We start from the raw sequence: 862 nt of genomic DNA, 5'->3' as shown, positions 1-862 counted from the left end.
TGAATCATAACTTAGCTCAACAGCCAGCCCACGTTGCGCAAAATCCTATCATAATGGCAAACAGTAGTACGCGCCCCATGTGGGAGTATGCGTCTCCTGTGTTGTATGATTTCTCACCAGGGATCATATATCCAACGCCAGATGGGACAAGATTTGAGATGAAATCTGTGTTGTTACAAATGCTCCAAACAGCTAGACAATTTAGGGGTGCTCGGGGAGAAGACCCTCACGCCCACATGAAACGTTTCTTGGAGACATGTAAATCGTTTGTGATCCCCGGGATCACTCCAGAAGCTATTAGGCTATCTTTATTCCTATATTCTCTGCGTGACGATGCAAATCAATAGGGAAGTTCTTGTGAGCCTGGGGAGATCACGACCTGGAAAAAGTTAGTGGAGAAATTCATGCAGAAATACTTCCCACCCACCACAAATGCAAGAAGGCGGAGAGAGATCATGAACTTCGAGCAAGAAGAATTTGAAACCTTGAGTGTCGCATGGGAGTGCTTTATAGGATTAGTCAAGAATTGCCCCAATCACGGATTACCGTTAACCATCCAGATGGAGACCTTTTATGGCAGATTTAATAGAGCATCCCAAATGGTAGTCGACGCAGCTGCAGCTGACGGTATCATGGAAAAATCTTATAATGAAACTAAGGAAATACTTGACCGCATAGCCAAGCATAATATGGAATGGGTAGATGACATTTACGATGCAAGAGCAGATAGGAAGAGGCGACCTCAGAATGTGAATTCTGTTGACTCTAACGTAATAGCCACGCTCTCTGCACAAGTGGCTACTATGACAAACCTTTTGCAGAATATATCACTGAGGAACGCATCACACTCGCAAAAGGTAAA

The 862-nt window shown here is 44.2% G+C and overlaps 1 non-coding gene across 1 annotated transcript; it reads right to left on the bottom strand.

Moving 5' to 3' along the window:
• Positions 1–438: 438 nt before the first annotated feature.
• Positions 439–544, bottom strand: LOC120078918. Its single transcript, XR_005482192.1, has one exon. It is a non-coding gene; the product is annotated as a small nucleolar RNA R71 (small nucleolar RNA).
• Positions 545–862: the final 318 nt, after the last annotated feature.

The sequence above is a fragment of the Benincasa hispida genome, chromosome 5 (genome assembly GCF_009727055.1).
Source record: "Benincasa hispida cultivar B227 chromosome 5, ASM972705v1, whole genome shotgun sequence".
Classification (NCBI taxonomy): Eukaryota; Viridiplantae; Streptophyta; class Magnoliopsida; order Cucurbitales; family Cucurbitaceae; genus Benincasa; species Benincasa hispida.
The sequence above is the reverse complement of the archived record's forward strand: the minus strand, read 5'-3'. Positions and strand labels throughout refer to the sequence as shown.